The 21,792-nt window shown below is 49.0% G+C and overlaps 1 protein-coding gene across 1 annotated transcript in view; it reads left to right on the top strand.

Annotated features, from left to right (window-relative positions):
* The window catches only part of ITPR2 (inositol 1,4,5-trisphosphate receptor type 2), a 313,815-nt gene that overhangs the window by 284,746 nt on the left and 7,277 nt on the right, over positions 1-21,792 (top strand). The gene's annotated exons all lie outside the window — the stretch shown is intronic.

Here is a 21,792-nt window from a genome sequence, read left to right as displayed (position 1 = left end):
CAATTTTGCAATGAGACTCAAAAACTTTTTCAGTCCTTGGTCAGTCTTGGATGCCAGCAGCTGGCTGAGAGCTTGTATTTCTTCTGCTAGCTTTTGAGGGTGGCTCTGGCCCATTTGCAGCCCACCAGGGAGCTATGTCAGTGGCTTTTTCTGGCTTTGAAGCGTTCACCCTAATTTGATAAAGACAACAGCCTCCAAAAAACCCTTCCAAGCCTTCATCTCTCTGCTTTAAAAGGGAGGGTGTATGTGTTGTGTGTGATCGTGTGTGGTTTGCACACACACAACGCCGTTTGAGGGTATTTGGGAACACTGGCAAGCAGAAACAAGGGCGGGCTGGCTGCGGACCTAAACAAGCAGAGCAGCTGGTGCTGTGAGCACTGCTGTCCCATGGGAGATGCAGATTTTTGTGCCTGTGGCAGGACTTTGCTGCTAAAGGAGAAGGAGTCAAGAGAGGAGAGCACGCTCCCTGGAGCCATCCTGCCCTTCCTGTGCCAGCACAAACATCTGCCCGAGTCCCCATCTGCTCTGCGGGGAAGTGGAGAGATGTGGGGAGAGCTGTAACTGTGCTGTGCTGCAGGTATAACATCATGCAGGGCAAGAAAGGAGAGGAATGAGAGTTCAAGGGAAGGTCCCAAGGGTACAAGAAAATGTTGTCAGGAATGGTGGTTGGGCTGGTGGGCTTTATGAAGAGGCTGCTACTGAGTTGTCATGGAGAGCTGAAGTTATCAGAAGGTGATGGGCCTCTCGTTGTAAATCTCAGTTGTCTTTCCAAATGACAGGACTTATCCAGAACCTTCCAGTCCAGTGAAAGGGCTGTTGCACAGGGCCCTTGGTCTACAAAGTCTGTTTTTTCAGAAGTTTGCCCACAGCACCTCACTTGGGATGAGTGCTCTTTTACATGGTTAGCACAAATCCAAATAAATACAGAAATATAAACTGAGCTGGAAATTTACTGAGTACAAGCCGTCTTGCAAAATTGTCTGTGTTTCCTGGCTCTGGATGGGATGGAAATACCACAAAGCTTGCTTCTCTCATGGTAACGTGATACTTCTGCTTCCGGGCTCAGCTGAAAGGAGGTAGAGGCATGTACAAGGGCAGAAAAAAAGAAAAGCAAAAACAAATGATAATCAAGCTTTTTTTTTTTTTCTTTTAATGTGCAAAAAATGTAACTGTTAATCAGAAAGATCAAAGTGGTCATGGTGAGCATCTACCTGCATGCCTTGTATCACACAGGCCCTAGAGTTTTTTCCCCAAGAGATGGGGCACAGTGCTGGAAAGGCAGCTAACCAGCTGGGAGGCCTTCCTGTGAGCAGGTCATGGGGCTTAGCTGGTGCTTGCTGGGTTCTAACTTGGGCCCAGCTGCTGGCCTCGGTCGAGTGAAGATGTTCCCCTTTCCCTGCTCTCCAGGAGAGGGGAACCCAGTTCTGCGGCCTTCCCTCGGCCTAAGGTCCTAAGCCATGCTTTCCCTTCTATCATGTGACTGGTTCTTGTGTGGGTTTCCTGCAATTTTTCCAGTCTGGCCAAATGTTTTGGAGACAGAAGTTATGTCAGTGAAGATGGCAGGGAAGGGAACAAAGTGCTTTCCCTGCTGGTGGTGAACATTCATGGCCATAACACCCGTGGTGCAGCAGCCACATCCTTAGCAAAAGATGGCTGGGAAGTCAGGACACCGCATGGCCCAGCCTCTAGCACAGCACTTCATCTTCCTTATGGTGCTACAGGGCCATCTATCAAACCCTCCCTCACCACTGCTCAGCAAACCACCCTTGGCAGCTGCCTTCAAGAGAAAAGCCACCAGCTGTGTCCTGGGGCAGCCCAAGTCCCAGGCCTGCCTCCTGCATCTGCCAGCAAATGGCATTTTAACGGCATCTTCTGAGAAGGGACTGAGACCACACATGTCCTTTCAGCCAGGCTGTCAGATAAGTCTGCCCAGGGCTGTTGTGGATCTGGTGATCTGTGTTTAGAAATAGTCTTGGTATTTTTAAATGCTGCCTGGAGCCATCTGGTCCCCTCTTCGTTTTATGTTTTAATTGTCATTTATAACTTATTATACAAGCTATTCAAAAGCCAGACAGAGGCTGGAGGGAAGTGGGCATGTCCCCGTCTGAAGCTCACGCAAACCCCTGCAGCGTGTCCCTGCCCTTCAAAGAGACAAGGGGCTGTGGCCCAGGCCCTGTGACAAGCAGGCAGTGCATCACACAGTGCAGCCCAGCTGTAGCGCAGGGCTTGCTGCTGGCACAGGGAAGAGGGCCCATCAGGACAGGTGACCATCTGCAAACCAAAGGAATTTACTTTTTTGAAGATTTTCAGACTCGCCTTGGCCTGCAGTGAGAGCAGTAAGCGCAGAGGGCTGCAGACTGCCCAACCATGTTGCTCTGGCTCCTCAGCTCCCTCACAGTATGGAGACCTACCATTGCATGACTCTATCTAAATAATAATCTCTTATATTTCAAACCTATGAAGTGAAACAGGGCACTGAACATCAAGCTGTCTGAATAAGGATATATATATATATATTTAAGAAAATCCTTTAATTTCTTTCATTAGGATCCAAAGAATCTTCTCTTCAGGCAGATGGCAGAAATCATAGAATCATAGAATCATTAAGATTCTAAGATCATCCAGATCAACCAGTGGCCCATTCCCACCTTGCACACTAACCACGTCCCTCAATGCCACACCCACACATTTCTTGAACACCTTCAGGCACGATGACTCCACCACCTCCCCAGGCAGCATGTTCCAATCCTTGACCACTTTTTCTGAGTATAATTTTTTTTTTAATATTCAACCCGAACCTCCCCTGACGCAGCTGGAGGGAATCTCTATTCCTATCACAAGCTATGCAGGAGAAGAGGCCGACCCCCACCTTGACACAACCTCCTTTCAGGGAGTTGTAGGCAGTGATAAGGTCTCCCCTGAATCTCCTCCACACTCAACAATCCCAGCTCCCTCAGCCATTCCTCATAAGGCCTGTGCTCCAGACCCCTCACCAGCTTCGCTGCTCTTCTCTGGACATGCTCCAGAGTCTGAATGTATTTCTTGTAGCGAGGGGCCCAAAACTGAACACAGAACTTGAGGTGCAGCCTTTCCAACGCCAAGTACATAATAAGGAATACAATTAAATATATATATATATGTGTGTGTATCCTAATTGTTTCCATGCAAGGACTGCTTCTTGCCAGAGGTGGGCTGAGTTTGTGCTAATTTCAGTTCATTTCCAATCCAGAGCCTAGACGTTGCAACCCCCAGATGCCCTGCATGATAGCGAGTGAACTCAGGTCATCAGATGCTGCAGAGAGAGACTGAGGCAGAAAGCAGGCTTGGCGCACACTCTCAGCTCTGCCACAAGCCTCTGGCACAGCTGGCACTCACTGGCATTTGTCTTGGCAACTGATCAAGTGCAGGCAGACAATGGGGCCTGGGCTTGCCCCCTCATGCCTGGAGGTGATGCCCAGCACCACCATGCTGCAGCAGCCACCACTTAAAGGGAAAAAGAATTTCAGAGTGTAAACCCACATCTGTAGGATCTGAATTGCGTCCATATGACTGAAGAGATGGCATTATACCAGAGAGGAGTAGGGTTTTTGTGTGTGTGTGTGAGCAGTTATAAATTGTTCCAGCAGTACCAGCTTGTTTGTTGTGAAGCCTGTCCACTGCCACCGGGGGGCTTATAAAATTACCTGCATCGGGCCCTTCCTGGCTGCCTTGCTCAGGGTATGGGAAGGAAGGAACAGAGGGTGAGAAGGTCACCTTGCAGCAGCCACTTTCTGCCAAAATGGGGACAGCTTGAAGCTGTGGGGAGGGGAGGCAGGATTTGTGGTAACTTAAGGCCCAGATGATCTTGGTGTGGGACTACCCCATAGGTTGCAACCATGAGTGCAGGACCTGGCCCTGCTGTGTTCAGATTTATGGCATGGCAATAAAAGCTCAGCGTGAGCACTCTTCCACCTTTCAGCCTTGACATCTCTGGGGATTTTCCTGTAATAATCTTGTCTACACTATTGACTTATAGAATAGTAATTGAGCTTCAAATTTAATTAGAGTATGGGAATGTGCTGTCACTTGATTGAAGATGCTTCCTTGGCTATTTATTGCAATAAATAGTCTTACCAACTGCAATTTTAAATGAAAGGACTAGACACGGGGATCTCTTTTTATGGCTGTGTTTATATCCTTCCTGCAAGATACAGCATTTCAATGAAATACCAAGCCTTGGTTTCCAAACACTCTTCTTTTGTTAAAACTCTGTTTATGGAGAGTTCCTCACCCCTTGCCTCACACCCACAGCCACAAAGAATGGCAGTGCTCAGGACCTATAAATGCTAAGGTGCTTTCAGGCAGGACTGCCAAGCGGAGGGATAGAGGCTGAAAAACACCTGCAGTTGTTGTACCCCATGGCTGAAGGGCACCATGGCACACCAAGTTGTGGTCTTGGCCACAATCTCCCTGCAGAATCCTGCAGCCCTTTCCCAATTCTGCCAAGCTGAGGGCCTGAGGGGAGCTGGGACCCCACTGGGCTTGCATGTCCTGGAGCTGGAGCAGGAGTGGAGCCCCATAGGAGCTGGCATCAGTGCAGTGGGAGCAAAGTGCCTTTGCATCCCAGAGGCCATGTGCCAATGCGAGCGATGTGTCTTTGCTGGAGCACTTCTGTGAAGTGTGGCTATTTATGTAGGCTCTTTCCTTCAGTGATAATAAGGCACTCAAATTACCCTCTAATGTTGGTTATTTGGAAACAACATGAAGGCAGTATTTCCAGTTGTGACAGAGCATATGGAAATGTGAGTTTCAGCAGTGTGCTGCACCTTCCTGCCTGCCCACAGCTGCAGAAACACTGATGTTCATGCTCATTAGCCAGGGAAGAGAAAATGAAACCCTCAAAAACAATTTGATCCAAATTCTTTTTTCTTGCAGAGAGCTTTATATCCAAATGAGAAAAAGCATTCTCCCAGTACTGCATTCTGTTTTGGGCTTTGCAGATCCCTCTGACCTGGAGAGTCGACATTGCCCACTACCCCTTATTTCAGGTCCTTCCTCATGTCCATGCAGCCCAACCTCTGCCACACTTCCCAAGAGGGGAATTTCAAAAGGGAGGATGAGCAGAAAGTCAGCTACTGCTGTTACGGGAATATTTCTGGTTCTCTAAACAAGTGCTGCATCCGCAAGTACTGTCCTGGCAAACTCAATTGCTGAACACCAGGGCTGAAGACACTCTGGAGTCAGCCCAGAATTAAAGAGACTTGGCTTCTTCAAGAAGTGCTGAGCATCATCATTTATACTAGAACCACTTCCCTGGTGATTCCTTGTGGGACTAGTCCATTTCTAATAAGTCACTCATTCCTTCCAACCTCTGTAGTTATCCTTTGTAATAATCTATGTCTTGGGCATTTACTTTAGAAAAACAGTTGAGAGTGTAATTCTCTCCCTTTGTGACGTGGTATCTGTCTCTATGACTTCACTGTCCAAAATTCATCCTTTGCCAGGCCTGCCACAAACCCCAAAGGTGTGTGATCCACAAGCAGATACCCAAATGCATCCAGACCCACAGAAAGTTGAGTTCTGGGCTCAAAACACTGAGGCAGTTCTCACCTGCCCAGAGAGTGAGATGTGTGGTCCAGACTGCCTCAGATTGGGGAAACTTGGGCTTCCACCTACACTCATAGCTGAGGCCAGGTTTTGCTTACTTATAGTTTGCTGTGCTTGTTTCCAACCAGACAGTTTTGGTTTATGGGTAGAGTCAACAACTTCAAAGCTGATGCTTGTTTTATAATCTAGTCTAGTATCAGCTTTGTTGCAGGCAAGCCGTGTGTCTCTTCTGACTCCACATCAACTTTCTTATAGATATATCAGATGTAGGTGTATCCGTTTTCTCTTGCTGGTACCTGAGCCTAAAGCTCAGCAGACTTTGGTTCTTTCATACATTTCAACAAATTTCATTGTTGAAATGGAAATACAGGAGTCCTAGTGTCTCAACATTTAGAGAAAAGCCTAGTATGTGGAGGGCATGGCCTGGCAGTGGCCATGGGCCATGGCACAGCTCCTGCCAACCAGAGCGCAGGAACGCAGGAGTCAAGCTGCTGATGTCCTGTGGTGTGATCCCATCCCTGTCCAGTTCATGTGCCGAGCTGACACTGAGCAGACTGCGCCCTGTGAAGGCTTTTCTCCAGGCGGCTCCAAGTACAGCCTTTCTTATTTTCTTCCAGTCCTGTTCAAAGAACGTCCACTCATTTCCTTTCAAGAGGTCAGATTTGTCTAAGCCTCATGCAGGTGAAGTCATCTTGACGAATAAACAAAAAAAGGCGAAGAGACAAACCCTGTGAACATCAGCCAGGAAGGTTTCTGACCCATTAGTGGAATTTATGAAAACTGAATACACTTTTAGAAAAAAAATGTGTTTACTTAGATGATGGACGTCTGTTGAATATTAATCTTTTCAGGGTACATTGCTGGCTTCCTTAAAGAAAGCCTAAATTATTCAGGAGCATTTCCATGCTGAGATACAGCAATTTACAGGCAGTACAAATCAGACTTTTACATCTTAATATTAAAGGAAACCAAGTGCTAAATCTGGTTTCATAATAATTCATTGGGCATCCCCCTGCTAAATAAAACAATTAAGCTACTCATTAAAACTCAACTAGATCATTACAAAGCAACAGCTATCCTTAATGCTCATAGACCTTAGAAGCAAAATAACCATGATATGATGCCAATTCCTATTTTGAGCTGGTTATTCATTTTACCTCCTGGCTTTGTCATAGGACAGCAGTGCAGGTGAGCTCCCTGGTGATGCTCTGACGCGGCAGTGTCTGCCCCAGAGGTGACAACCTCCAATGGCCAATGTGGCGGAGGAGGCCAGTGAGGCCACCGTGACTGCTGAGGAAGCGTTGGGCTCCTTTATGTAACAGCTGCTGCTTTTGGGTGCTGTCACTCACATATGCACTGGAAAACACGGTGCTTGAAGAGCTGCTATGCTAGTACAGCATATGCTGGAGGCAAAACTATGTATCTCTATATTTTTTTTTAAAAGCGACCCTTGTGAAAAAAAGAATTAGAGCAGGAGTATCACACAGCTTTCTGTCCACAGATCAGCTGCTGCAACGCTTCACCAAGGCCACCTTTCAGTAGCATTTCCTCCATTAAAAACCCTTGATGCTGGCACTGGTTTTATTTGTCCCACCAGGAACCAGGACACCTTCCCAAGTAAACCAAATTCCCACTCATGAGTATCTGTAGGCTGCACAGGGGACAGGGTGGTGTCAGTGCCCTGGTCTCTCTGTCCAGCACAGGGAAAAGCACCTCCAGGTGTACCTACACAACTTTTACGTGCATATGATGCAAGGTTGGAGAGCAACACTGCATCCTGAGTGGAGATGTCAAAACTGATTTTCATCAAATGCCTGCTTACGCAATTATGGACCTCAGTCCCAAACTGAAGCTACTGCTGGGGATGGTCCCTTGGAGAGAGCAGTGTCCTCAACGTGTCTGGCTCAGGAGTGTTTCAGTGACGCCAGCTCACTGTTGGAGCTCACCCACTGGATTTCCATTGCTTGTTGTTAAAAACAGATGTCTATTTCAAGGTTATTTCAAACCAAGACATGTATTTAATACATGTATATAAGGAACAAGTTTTTTACAATAAGGGTGGTGAGGCACTGGAGCAGGTTGCCTGGAGAGGTGGTGGATCCCCATCCCTGGAGATATTCAAGGTCAGGCTGGATGGGGCCTTGAGCAACCTGATCGAGCTGTAGGTGTCTCTGTTCATTGCAGGGGAGCTGGACTAAATGGCCTTTAAGGGGTCCTTTCAACTCAAACAATTCTATGATTCTATGATTCTATTTAGTCACTATTTACCCCCATCCCCTAATTTATAGAGGTGAATGTGTGTGGGCCCTATGTCTGCTGTAGTCAGTGGAAACCTGCCTAGAGACTGCAATGGATTTGGCATTTGGCTCTCGCAGGAAGTTGTCCTACATGTCCTGAAGACCACCTCATATTCCCTACCTCTGGTTTTCCCTTGCCCTCACCATCATGCATATTCAACAGCAGTCTGTGAGCACCTCGGTTGTGGAATCCCTGGGAAAGACATCTGGGCCAAGCTCTTGCATGGGTTCAGAAGGCAGACAAATGCCTGATGGCCTCCTGTGTACCTGAGTGATGGTCACATTTTCTCTCCTGTGTGCCCAGCTGTGGGAGGATGAGAAGAGAGAGAGTGCTGTGGGTGGGCAAGATGTCAAGAATTTGTTGTGTCCCGTTACTTCGCTGGTTCACAGGAGCAAGAATCCAGGGCTGTTCCCATCTGATGAAACACCTCAGCTATTGCAAGGAGCAAGCAGCACCAGCACCTTGGCCCCAGACCTCTCCTGTACACTTCAGTCTCAGCCAGCTCCTCAGACAGTGTAAATCAGGGTTGCTCCTTTGAAATCAGTGTGATGACTTGATAGCAGTTGTAAATTTGGTACAGCGCACTGCCTGGCAGCTCACCCAGCTGCGTTTGATTTACATCTGGATCCACTTGGAAGCTCACGCCAAACACCTTGCCACAATAAGAAAGGGGTGGAAGAGGAGCAGGGGGAAGGCTTGCAAAATGCCCTCTGCTGGAAGAAGGCAAGCCCCACAGAAAGCACACACGATTCAGGCACTGATTTCCACCCCCCTCCTGCCTGACGATGTCAAACTTCCTGTGATTACTGACTGTGGTGATGATGCTGTTTCTGGTGTATATGTGTTTGTGCACACGTGCGCACTGGCTTCTTGCTAAACCTGATTCAATTGGACGTAGCCAGATGGTACAAAAGCTTACCGGAATTTCATTTTCAAATAAACCACAGACTTGGATGAGCTAATGTTGTTCCACATAAAAAGCCACAAAATTCAACAAAGTGATGTTGTTTCAAGTAGAGGAGATGTCAAGTGAGAGAACCATCCGGTCTGCTCTGAAAGAGCTACACACTCCCACTCATGCTTTTAGAAAGTGTTTACGTACAAACTCCGGGAATACGGCGCTGCAGTGGGCTTTAAACATTTCTCCACAGCTGATGTCTGGAGAGCAGAGCATTGGCAGAAGCAGCACAGGAACTGCATCTGCTTGTGAGCCTTCCTGCTTTCTTTTGAAGGCTCCTGAAAGGCTGACAGACAAGGAGGTGCCACAGCCTCCATCAGGCAGGTAGTCCAGGACCATGCGGAGATGAAGCTCCGTGTACATGCCCTTGACTTGCTGGACCCCAAAGGGAAGACCAAGAGGTCTTCTCCCCTGTGAGATCTCTAGGGGTGGAAGCTGTAAGACCAGCAGTTGAGGCTGAGCAGGTATGCAGAGCTGCTGGAGGGAGAAAGCGCAATGCTACAGCTGCAGAGGGGCTTCATGAGGGCGGTGGTGGGTCACACAGCTCCGAGGCCTGCAGGAGGCTGGTCTGTAGCTGGGGACTGACAAGCCATTGCAGTGCTGCTGCTCAGTGGAGACTCACCAGTAGTGGTAGCACGTCACTGTGTCCCGGCACTGCAAGGAGTACCACCAGCCACACTGGTGACAGTAAGAGCTTGGCTTCTGCTTCTAAAATACAGCCTGCTATTGATGTCTCACCGTGGACTATGGAACAAGCACCAGTTCAGGCTGCTGGATCTTGTGCCTCCCTGCCTTGGGCCGAGGCTCACTTTCTCTGGTGCCTTTTCATTCTTATTTTCAACTGTTGCCATGCTGGATATTTATTTCAGCCTAGAGAAGCCCAAGAGACATGGTTATTAAGCACCATGGCTCTACTGCCCAGCAGGCCTCTCCCTTACAAGGGTCACACCAGTGGCTCTCCTGCCACTACCTGGCCTGCTGCCTGCTGTTCACTCGTTGCATTCCCTGTGTGCCATGCTCCAGGACTGCACAAGGCCCCTCCTGCACCCCACTGCGATGGAAGAGACATGGGGTAGTCATCCTTTCTGCCTAGACGGAAGGGAGGAGAGAAAGTTGCTTGCTGGGAATGTGCTCTGAGGCTTCATCAGAAAGCAGCTAACAAAAAAGAGAGGAGAAATTAAACCAACATGAAAATAACTCAACCTGGAGCTTCAGAAGAAGAGATGGCCTCAGCTCTGAGAGGACCTGCTTTGCCTGGGGAATGGGCAGCAGGGCTGGCTCCAACCACCCCAGCCCCTTGTCCCCCCGCACTCCATGAGGATGCAGTGCTGGCTGTGCTCAGGGAGGTGGCCTTCCGCCACCAAAGCTCATCAAGCCTGCAAAGTCAGCAAAGAACTTTGCAACAGCAAAGCCTTTTTTTTTTTTTTTTTACTTAAACTCTCAGTCCTGTAGGATGGATTTTGTTTCAATTACATCTTTATAAATAACTTTCTGTTTTGCACTCACCTGTTCATTCTCCATCCTAGTTAGAATCAATATCACTGATAATTATCTGTCAGAGCATTTATACATCACTGGAAGGTGACTAACAACAAAAAGACTTTTCAGTTATATATATATTTCAGAGCGCTTTAAGTGAATTAACCAGCAACGAGAGATGGCAGATTGATGGTGGCTGGAGACTAGATACCGATTTTTACCCACAAATAAGAGTGTTCTCGCAAGCAGAAGCAATCGACGTCTTCCCGACAGCTCTGGCATCAGGGTCACCCCTGCGGGGCTGTGACCCCTCTCCCTGAGCCATCCTCCCCGTGGCTCACATCAGGTGCCAGGGTGATAGGATTTGTTTCTTAGATAGAAGCAAACAGCTTGTCCATCATACAGCACCAAGTGCTCGAGCCACCATCCACATCAGAGATCTTATTGCCCCATACTTCAACTGTTAATACAGGCAAAAGGCTTTTTTTGCCAAACTTTTTTGCTCCAGCTAATTCCCTGCATTGCCCCATAGTACCTTCCTGGTACTCCGTTTGGTCCCAGCTCCAAAGTGGCCACAAAATACTCATGTCCTCTTTTGCCTAGCACAAGTAAAGAGGCTGCATGGCAGCCAGCAGTGAATAAATCAGTAATTCTACTGATGAGGAGCTGCTCCCACTCCCTTCTTTGCAGAGCTGTTGGGACGCCATCCAGCATAACAACAACATTTTTTCAAGCAGAGGCAGTAATTTATACTGGTGTAAATCAGAAATGTCGCTCTGACTCCAGTGGGTTTACACCACATGATTCATGTTCCTGCTTGCAAGCAGGAAACCTGAATCCCTGCTTGCAGCTCCAGCAGCAAGACGGCTGGAAGCAGGACCCAGGGCCATACGGCAAGTCAGTAGTGGAGCGTGGGAAGGAAGCCAGGGGGCTGCTTCCTGCTACTGGCACACACCATCGCTCTTCTGCTTCCTAAATGACCCAGATGATAGCAACTGGTCCCAGGCCTAGAAAGCCTGCTTTGGGCCTGGATCCCAGCAGTCACCTGTTGGGTCTGGGTGCTCATCTGAGGGAATCCCTCTATCATATGGTGCCTTCTATATGATAGGAGAGGATAAGAGAGGGAGCGAATTCCCTCCTTTCTTCTCTCTCTCACCAAGTGCCTTGGGAACTGTTTATTCTGAGTGAGTTTTGCCTTCCATGGTGCTCAGGGTCATTTGTTCTACACGTGGAAACAAACAGTCATCACAGAAACAAATAGCCACCAGGAGCAAATCTCCCCATCTCTTATCAGTGTGTATAAACACATGAAGGAAGGGTGCAAAGAAGACAGAGGCAGACTTTTCAGTGGTGCCGAGTGCCAGGACCAGAGGCAATGGGCACAAACTGGAGCACAGGAGGTTCCCTCTGAACATCAAGAAGTAATTTTCTGCTGTGCATGTAACAGTGCCCTGGGACAGGTTGCTAGAGAGGTGATGGAGTCTCCAACTTGGAGATGCTCAGGAGAAAGTCAAGGAGACCAGGGCCATCCTGCTCCTTGCGGACAAGTGACACAGCCACCTCTAGTCTCCTGCCAGTGGCTTGAACTGCTTGTTGCACCCAGGTTTCTGATGCTCAGGATGGGTATGGTCTGATGCTTGTAGAGGTAGGGAGTGAAATTCAGAGCAGCAGTGCAGCACACAGGTTTGTGTTGTGCTTCTACACTTTCCTCTGGAGGAAATAGATTTGCCCGTGCAATGCCCTGCACTGCTGCAAATGCCACTTGCACAACATCCTGGTGGCGTCTTCATTTGGCTGGAACTCAGCTCCCTGGGTGCAGCATTGCACAAAGGCTGGGCATCTGTAGCACATACACTCATATCCTCATGCAGAGGAGCCCAAAGTCTCTGGAGGTGAGGAAGGGGCCACCCCCAAGCACCACACTCACAGAAAGCCACCCTCCTGACCCGGGCACCCATCTCATGATTTAAGGCAGAAGGGGCTGATTCATTATTTCCAGCTGCACTTCAGCACTGGTGCAACGTGGGCAGTTTGTTTTGGTTTGTAACTCCCTCTGGCCATCAGGACCCAGCGGGCATCCCCTCTGAGGGCATCTCTGGGAGGACAAGGGGGTGGGGACAAGGATGGGATGACTGCTTCTGGGAAGATAAGGGACAACAGCATGTTCTGCTTCCCAGCCAGCAAATCCTCCATCACAGATTGACGCACCTGCCAGCTGTGCCCTCCTACACTCTCTGGCTGTTTCCGATAGCGAGCGTTCATCCCACCACTGAGCCAGATGGGCAGCTTTCTTTTTCGGTTTACTGTGTGGCATCTATTTTGGCAAGCAGCTGCTCTTGAGAGGTTCTACTCATGGAAACACCTGACTGATGTGAGCACTCCCCATGGGCTTGGTGGCACTATGCCCTGTCCAGCAGGGCAGGTGCCCACCCGCTCAGCCCACAGCCTTTGGTCTGTTGCTAAATTTGCCCTGCCTCGAAACTGGGACTTCCTCTGTCACTGTGTGGAGTCATCTGGATCCTCTGCTTTGTTGTGTTGGGTTTTTTTGTTTGTTTATTTTTTTATTTATTTTTTTTTTTTTAATGGGCATTTCAACTGAAAATGGTTAAAGTGGGTTTGGGGTTTGCATCCCACTGTTCCATAACATTCAAGCTGCAAGTCCCAGAGGAGGCTTCTGCCTGGCTTGAGCTGCACTAGAGCTGTTAGGAAAAAGGTCCACCACAACATTGCCTTTGAGATAGACATGTAAAGGGCAATAGCAACACAGCTGCTGAAGCAACAACTGTGCTGTTGGGAAAGTTGTTCTTTCTTTGAAAATGTTCACTTCCAACCTATTTTGTCCATTACAGTTTTTAATTACAGACACTAACCTAACAACATCCCCTTTTCCTGAAATAAATATTGACTGCGAAAATTCAGGCGCAGTCAGCTCAGTGGGTGCCTGTACCGTACCCAGAGCTGCAAGCTCTCCATCAGCCCTCACCCCAGGTACATAAAGAGTCCTAGAAATTAACGGTCTGTTATGGTTTCATTTTCAAAATGGATCAGCAACAATAGGTGCCTTCATTTTGGGGTGTTCATCCCAGGATAGCTTAGGAAGTGCTGCTTTTCAGGGACTGTGGAGCCCCCTCTTCTTTGAAACTCAATATCTGAAAACTTTTCGGGTGAGAAATGCAAAAGGGCTGGTAGCTTTTCTGTTGCTGAAAAATGCAGCCCAGGAATGCAGTGGTGCATGATGATCAGTGATGATCCCTGGTGCAGCTGACCCCTCCCCTGAGCTCACTATAGCTGGATGGCTCCTCCTACAAGCACTGGCAGGACACAACATTTATGTGTCATGACTGTCCCCATTGTCTGCAGGATATGTTTGGTCTGAGGCTAGGTTCACAAAACCTGCTCCAGTGAGGCCAGCCAGCTGCAAGCTGCCACCTCCCTCCATCCCATGGGATCCATGGATGGATGGCCCAGCACAAGCAGTACTTTCCTTCTGCCAAGGAGATTGTGCACAAGCCCCAAGTCCCAACCCTTGGCTCTGCAGAGGATGACTTTTTTTCCAGACCACAACATGCTCATGGGCAGAGTTTCCCTGCCTGGGCTGTCAGTAAGTCAGAGAGCTGATGTATTTCCAAAAAGAAAAAAAGAGCTAAGCCACCAATTTCCTGCTAAGCTACCTGCTCAACAGCTTTGGCTTGGTCAAGCTAAAATGGGTGCAAGCACTTGCTGCCTGCACCCAAGGGGCACTCTGAAGCATAGGAAATCCTGGACACCAGAGTGGCTGGACACCACTGGGGCCATGAGTCCCAATGAAGGTTCTCAGCACAGAGACCTCCTTCAATCTCCGCTGAGGTCTCCATCACTCAGCAGCTCCACCACCACCATGAGCCTAGGAGATGCTCAACATGAGTGGCCTGCACCCTTCTACATCTGGAGGTGATGCTGTGGGCAATGGCTGAGAGTAATACACCCTGCGGGTGAATACATACCGAGAGGTCTGTAGCATGCCTCCTGTCACCTCTCTCCCTCCCAGGCCAAGCTGTTTGCTCCCACTGAAGCAGCCAGCTGTGGGACTGGCAGGCCAGCCAGCTGCCAATTGACGTCAAAGGGATGCTGGTGGTTTGTGCAAGCTGAGGGACTGCTTCTAGACAAGGTGGGTTTCAAACACCACAGAGAAATGTTTAAATACCCTCCACTTCCCCTCCCTTTGCTCCAGGAAACAAGCGCCTTATTTCATTCATTGGATCTTTTGGTTATGGCAATAATCCCGCCCATATTTTGGCTACTTGGGTGTTTGCTGAGGACCGAGCAGCTCAGATAATGCTAGCACAGAGCAATGGAGCAAAAAGGCAGGGGAAAGGCAAGGGGAAGCGAGGTTTAAACTCCTCTGACTCAGCTTGCGCCACATGTGTACCGATGGGACAAAAAGCCATGTATTTTTTCTTCTCATATTGCCTGAAATATGTTCCCATCATCCTTCTTCTCGTCCTCTTCAAATCACACTATGAAATTCATTCAGGCAAAGGAAGCATTTTCCCTTGACTGTTCAGTTATCCTTGAGCCAGCTGATTTTCATTTGGTGCTATGCCTATTAGCTGCAGCCCCTGTGTTTTCACTTGTCTCAGTGGCAATGTCAGTATATTTTTCCCAAAGTAATCACTATAAGACCTGGTTAATATCCAGCCCAAACCAGTGCGTTGAACTGCAACATCTTCTAAACTCAGGGTGATTCCTATGGGGAAGTCCTAGAGGAGTCAACGCACTGATTTCAGCTGACTTCAGATCAGGCTTGTTCTCTTGAGTCTGTTCATATACATTGCTGCCAATACTTGAGGCTGTGTTATTTAAGATTGTCCGAAATCAACATGCTTCAGTTGAGACCATCACGTGGAAAGATTTGTGATAACAACTGCTTGTGTTTTCATCCCTTAACCAACCCACTTTCTCCAACAGCTAGTGTTGCCTCCAGTGTGATGCAGAAAGTCTATTAATGCTTTGTATTAAGCACCGGAAATACTGCTTAGCCCACAGCTAGAAGCATGTGAGAATGAATTCCCTACATGTGCTGGTTCAAGGCCATTGAAACCCTTTTTAAGTTCCAAGTGAACATGTTACTTTTGCTAGGAAAAAAATACATAAAAGTAAAGGGCATTGCTTGCACCTGTCCCCAGGAAACCTTAGCCCATAACTCAAAGACTTAGACATGGTCCCTCACCACATCCTTCTCTCCAAATTGGAGAGGTATGGATTTAAAGGATGGACTGTTCAGTGGATTAAGAACTGGTTGGCTGGTCACAGCCAAAGGGTTGTGATCAATGGTTCTTTGTCAGGGTGAAGGCCAGTCATGAGTGGTGTCCCCCAAGGCTCAGTCTCGGGACGAGTACTCTTCAACATCTTTATCAATGACATAGACAATAGCAGCGAGTGCACCCTCAGCAAGTTTGCAGATGACACCAAGCTGAGCGGTGCAGTCGATACAGTAGGGGGAAGGGAAGCCATCCAGAGGGACCTGGACAGGCTGGAGAAGTGGGCCCATGAGAACCTAATGAGGTTCAACAAGGTCAAATGCAAGGTGCTGTACTTGGGCTGGGGCAATCCCAGGTATTTATACAGACTGGGGGAAGAACTTGAGAGCAGCCCTGCAGAGAAGGACTTGGGGGGCCTGATGGATGAGAAGCTGGGCATGAGCCAGCAGTGTGCACTGGCAGCCCGGAAGGCCAACTGTGTTCTGGGCTGCATTAAAAGAGGAGTGGCCAGCAGGGAGAGGGAGGTGATTATCCCCATCTACTCGGCTCTTGTGAGGCCCCATCTGGAGTACTGCGTCCAGGCCTAGGGCCCCCAGCACAAGAAAGATGTGGAACTCTTGGAACGGGTCCAGAGGAGGACCACTAAGATGATCAGAGGGCTGGAGCACCTCTCCTATGAAGAAAGGTTGAGGGAAGTGGGCTTGTTTAGTTTGGAGAAGAGAAGGCTCCGGGGAGACCTCATTGTAGCCTTCCAATACTTGAAGGGAGCATATAAACAGGAGGGAGTGTGACTGTTTACATGGGTGGCTAGTGATAGAACAAGGGGGAATGGTTTTAAACTAAGACAGAGGAGGTTTAGGTTAGATGTTAGAAGGAAGTTTTTCACAAAGAGGGTGGTGACGTGGTGGAACAGGCTGCCCAAGCAGGTTGTGGATGCCCCGTACCTGGAGGCATTCAAGGCCAGGCTGGATGCAGCTCTGGGAAGCCTGGTCTAGTGGTTGTCGACCCTGCACACAGCAGGGGGTATGAAATTAAATGGTCTTTGAGTTCCTTTTCAACCTAGGCCATTCTGTGGTTCTACAATTCTAAGATAACTGTGGCCTCCATGTTGTTCTCCAGGGCACACTCATTGAGAAAAGCAGCAAGGCACCAAGGCAGACGTGGGGCCACATTATGGCCATCTCTTCTCCCCCACCAACTTTGTTGAAATCATAAAATCACAGAGTCATGGATATCCCAAGGCGGAAGGGATCCACAAGGATCATTCAGTCCAATTCTTGGCTCCACACAGAACAACCTAAAATTCAAACCCTATGTCTGAGAGCACTGTCCAGATGCTCTCTGAACTCTGGCACTTGGGGCCGTGCGCCCACTGCTCTGGGCAGCCTGTTCCAGGGCCGAACCACCCTCTGGTACACAACTTTTCCCTAACCAGCTACCCCTCCCCGGACACAGCTCCATGCTGTTCCCTCAGGCCTTGTTGCTGTCCCCAGAGAGCAGAGCTCAGCACTGCCCCTCCTCTCCTTGTGAGGAGCTGCAGCTGCCGTGAGGCCTCCCCTCAGCTCCTCTGCTCTGGGCTGAGCAAACCAAGGGACGTTAGACACTGCTCATACATCTTGCCTTCCAGACCATTCCTGATCTTTGCAGCCCTCCTTTGGACGCTCTCTAATGGTTTTAGGTTTTATGTCCTCTTAATATGGTGGTGCCCAAACCTGCCCACAGTGCTTGAGGTGCTGACACAGTGGGACAATCCCTTCCCTTGCCCGGTGGCAGTGCTGAGCCTGATGCACCCCAGGGCATGGTTGGCCCTTCTGCCTGCCAGGGCACACTGGCACATATTCATCTTGCCTTCAACCAAAATTCTTTCTGTGCGTCTATTCTCCAGCCTCTCATCCCCCAGTTTGTACATATATCCGAGGCTGTCCTGCCCTAGGTGCAGAATCTGGCACTTGCTCTTATTTAACTTCAGGTGGCTGGTGATTTCCCAGCCCTCCAATTTGTCATGATCTCTCTGCAAGACCTCTCTGCCCCTGAGAGATTCAACAGATCTTCCTAATTCAGTATCACCTGCAAACTTACTTAGTATGTATTCAAGTCTTGTATCCAAGCCATTTATGAGAACATTATAGAGAACTGGCCCTACAGTGGAGCCTTGCAGAACCCCACTACTGACTGACTGCCAGCCTGATGTAACCCCATCACATTATGATTTAGTCTAGCCGTATGCTGGACATTTTGTTTGGAAGGATGGTGTGAGAAATAGTATCAAAATCTTAGCTGAAATCCAGAAAGATTACATCTACCAGCTTCTTTTGATCAACTAGATGGATAACCTTGTTATAAAAGGAAATTAAGTTAGTAAAATTTGCATGGTTGTCTCCAACACAACCACATTTTCCTGAGCCAAATGATACATATTTTTGCTTTTCCCTCTGCTCTTCTGCTCCCTGGTGCGTCTCCCCCAGTGGCCTGCCATGGCATGTCACAACACCAACCAGAATCTGCTGAAGTGTGCCGTGAAGTGCGAGCCCTGTGGGACACCACCTGACGGCTGCCTGATGCTCTTGAATATTCCCTTATTCAGGTGGAACTTCCAGGGATTTGGGTGGTAGGACCTGCAGGGCTGGAGCCTGCCCATTCACACAACCAAGTGGCACATACTGCTTTGGTTAATGAAGTACCATCAGACAATCAGACCAGAAGGCCCATTTGATTTTCAAGCACTAGCTTTCTGCAATTTTTGACAATTTGCTGCAAACAATCGTGTGATCAGTGACTCAAGCACACTTTCAGGAAAGCTCAGGAGTAATCTCTGAGGCCATTTTGCAAGTTATGGGGCAAAAAGTGGGGGTTGCTCACACGTGTCCTGGGTACCTTTTCCAGAGACACTGGTGATGTGGGGTGAAAGGGCAAGTGAAGGACGTGGAGCAAAATACTCATCCACAAGGGAAACATGGAGATCCAAGTGGAACAAGTGAGATAATTTTTATTAGAAACAAATTGAAGATAAACTCCCACTGATTCAGAAGCAGATCATTTTGCTAGCATCTCCTCCAGTACACAAGGAAAATACTGAATCTATACACAGGGATATGTGAGTACAACTCATAAGCTGCCATTCCTCCTGGTCAAGATTACAAATTTCAATTCTTGTGTCAACAGTGAAGAATATCAAGTGAGAAGCCTGGCTGTCTGGGTCCCTGCCTGATGCAGCACTGGGGTGCTTGTGTGACTCCCACTAGTGGGACGGACCCAGTACAAATACACTCTTGTCTCCATTCCTGACTTCTTTACCAGAAATACTTTGTTTTCTGCGCTGATTTGTTGTTCCTCAGCAAACTGGCAGGCTCAGACAGTGAAACCAGACGGGAAGCTTTCGCTTTTCCGTCGGATCCCCACAGTTCCCCTTGTGCACGTGCTACTCCTCACCCTGGGTTCACAAGGTGGAAGGGAAAGTGTAGATGTCTGCTCTGAATTATTTTCATCACAGTTGTTCCCCAAACCATTCTGCCAAATCCCTGGTAACCAATGTGGTATGAATGAGTGTAGCTCCGGGGATGGAGCACATGATGGCCCTGAGTCACCAGTCACTCAGTCAGCTGGGCCGTATCCCTGTTATGCTGTTACCTAGGTGGCTTAATACCATGTCCCAAAAAAAGACATGAGGGTGGCAACTGTGCCCCTCTGTGTATGTGTGGCTTCAGCCCCAAGAGTGATGTTCCAAGTCAGTCTGATGCAGGATGGATCAACTAAAGGCTTCATCTCATCATAGTTTTGGTGAAAGAGAAATGCCATGTTGAATTAAGAAGAAATTCCTGCTCAGTCAGCTGTGGACAGTTTAAAAATAGAGTTTTCCCTACCCAGATGCCGAGAGTGAAATGGGGTTAAAAATTTGCCTTGCTCAAATGAAGTTCAACAAGATCAAGTGTAAGGTGCACCTGGGTAAAGGCAGTCCCAAACATGAAGACAGGCTGGGCAGAGAATGAACTGAGAGCATTGGTAAGGAGAAGGGCTTGGGGGTTGTGGTGAATGAAAAAGTCCACACGAGCCAGCAGTGTGCACTGGTCCAGAAGACCAACTGTATCCTGGGCTGCATCAAGAGAGGGGTGGCCAGCAGGGTAAGGGTGGTGATTATCCCCCTCTACTCTGACCTCGTGAGGCCCCATCTGCAGTATTGCATCCAAGTCTTGTGCCTCCAGCACAAGATGTGGAGATGTTGGAGCAGGTCCAGAGGAGGCCACAAGGATGCACAGAGGGCTGGAGCATCTCTCATACAAAGAAAGGCTGAGGGAACTGAGCTTGATCAGCCTGGAGAAGATAAGGCTCTGAAGATGCATTGTAGCATTCTTCCAATACTTAAAGGGGGCCTACAGGAAAGATGAAAAGGGACTCCTATCAGAGACTGTAGGGTAGAACATAGTGTAGGGACAAGGGGGAATGGTTTTAAACTAAAAGAGGGGAGTTCTAGATTAAGTTTGAAGAAGAAATTCTACACTTAGTGGGTGGTGAGGCATTGGCACAGACTACCCAGGGAAGCTGTGGATGCCGCATGCCTGGAGGTGTTCAAGACCAGGTTGGATGGGGCCCTGGGCAGCCTGATCTGGTGGGTGGCAGCACTACCCATGGTAGGGAGTTGGAAGTAGATTGGATTTGAGGTCTCTTCCAAACCAAACCATTCTGCATTTCTGCGAAATACATCATTTCAGGACAATCAAAGTTCTTTGTACTGAGGGCTGCCTCAACCAGTGTCACTGTGCATCTCCAGTCACTTGAGGTCAGCCCAATGCTTGCCAGTTGTAGTGCATCTGACTGCAGGATGAGTATGTGCTCAAATCATCTGCTGCAGACTGCCTTCCTGGCTTGGCCTCAGCTTGTTTGCAGAGTGCGAGGTGCAGCCCTGCAGCTGGCAGCAGGAGCACTCGAGCCCCGGTGAGCAGCCACGCCACCAGACAGGGCTGGTTTGTGGAGAGATGAGCAGTTGGGGATGGATCTTGCTCCCTCCTGTGCCTGCTGACAGCTGCTGTGAGCACGCCTCAAGAGCTACGCTGTAATGCAGAGCTGGCTTTGTGGAGGACAAGAGGTATGGTAACAGGTGAAATATGCATTGCCCACAACTATTTGGAAAAAAAAGAAAAAAGTCCCCCCTCTCACCAAGCCTGAAGTTTAGATGAGTCTTCTGACTGTTTCCTTAGACAAAGGCATGGAAATTGAGCAGGAAAAAAAGAATAAAAATGTGCCCTAACCTTTGCAGATACAAACATGCTTTATAATGCTCAGTTACAGAACCAGTCTGAGGATAAACACTACAGATTAGAGATGGCAGGAGGCAGCAGGTAGCAAAAAGCAATAAATAGATAAATAAATTGCTATTAGTTTAGCTTTGTGGGCAAACAGCCCCTGAATTCACCTTCTGTGAGGCCTTGCTCCAGCTGCCGCAGTGGCTGGCTTGTGGATGCGTGCAGTTGCAACAGACGGAGGCGGGGAGAAGCAGCCAGCTGCATGCTCAGTGCTACCTGATATAACACCTCAGGGGGGGCTTCCATGGGCCCCAAAACCAGGGCTGCCTCAGGAGCTGTGACACAGGCCGAGACCCTCAAACTGGACCATGCCACAACTCCCAGCTCCGTGCCCCAGGAGCCGGGCCAGGCCCACGGCCCTCATCCTTAAGGAGGCCCCGCACTCAGAGCTGCACCGCTGTTGTTGCTCTGCACCTCCCTTGAATCCCCCTAAGCCAACACCCGTGCTAATATCGACAAACATTTCCAGACACAAGCATGAGTACGTGTGTGGGTGGGTGGGGTGCAGGGGACTATGAAAATTTCAAGGGGAGGTATGACATCCTGGCTTTCTAAATATAGAGGACGTGAGCTGCGGCTCCTCTCACACGCTAGCGGCGTGTTTTCTGTTTCGAAAGGCCCCAGAGGAAGCATCACACTGGCTGGCAGTGCAAGCAAAAAAAAAAAAAAAAAAGGGAAAGAAAAAAAATATTGTCCTGCGAGCTGCTGACGGTTTCCAGCCTCTCAGTGCTGGCTTTCAGGCAGGGCTCCAAGAAGTGCCCACGCAGGGCTGGCCCTGCGCAGATGGGGACCACGTGAAGGCACGGCGGGAGGTGGCTGAGAGCCGCGCTTCCCCTTTGTGCGGGGCCAGCGAGAGGAGGAGGAGGAGGAGGAAGAGTGCAGCCCTCCGCGCCCCTGCCACCGTGGCACCCGCTTGGGCCGCCGGTGCGCCATG

This window comes from Numida meleagris, chromosome 1, assembly GCF_002078875.1.
Source record: "Numida meleagris isolate 19003 breed g44 Domestic line chromosome 1, NumMel1.0, whole genome shotgun sequence".
Taxonomy (NCBI): Eukaryota; Metazoa; Chordata; class Aves; order Galliformes; family Numididae; genus Numida; species Numida meleagris.
Note: the sequence above shows the minus strand (reverse complement) of the source record. Positions and strands in the feature narration are given on the sequence as shown.